The sequence below is a fragment of the Penaeus monodon genome, chromosome 32, assembly GCF_015228065.2.
Source record: "Penaeus monodon isolate SGIC_2016 chromosome 32, NSTDA_Pmon_1, whole genome shotgun sequence".
In the NCBI taxonomy this organism is placed as follows: Eukaryota; Metazoa; Arthropoda; class Malacostraca; order Decapoda; family Penaeidae; genus Penaeus; species Penaeus monodon.
In genome coordinates, this window is record NC_051417.1 from 37,607,164 (window position 1) to 37,607,378 (window position 215).

The window sequence follows — 215 nt, forward strand, 5'->3', positions numbered from 1 at the left end:
TTCTGTAAATATAAATAAATTTTATTATATTAGGGCAAAATGGGTTCCAGATACGCAGTGAAAAAAACATGATGCAGGTTTAACTGCCATGTATTTTAATATTCTTAATATTTTGGCCACTGACAGCTAGCTCAGCCGAACCGCGATCATTTCTTTAGTACAAGGTTCAGTCAGCGCTGCATGCTTCGGGAGAGGTGAGCTGATTGCAGTCAAGT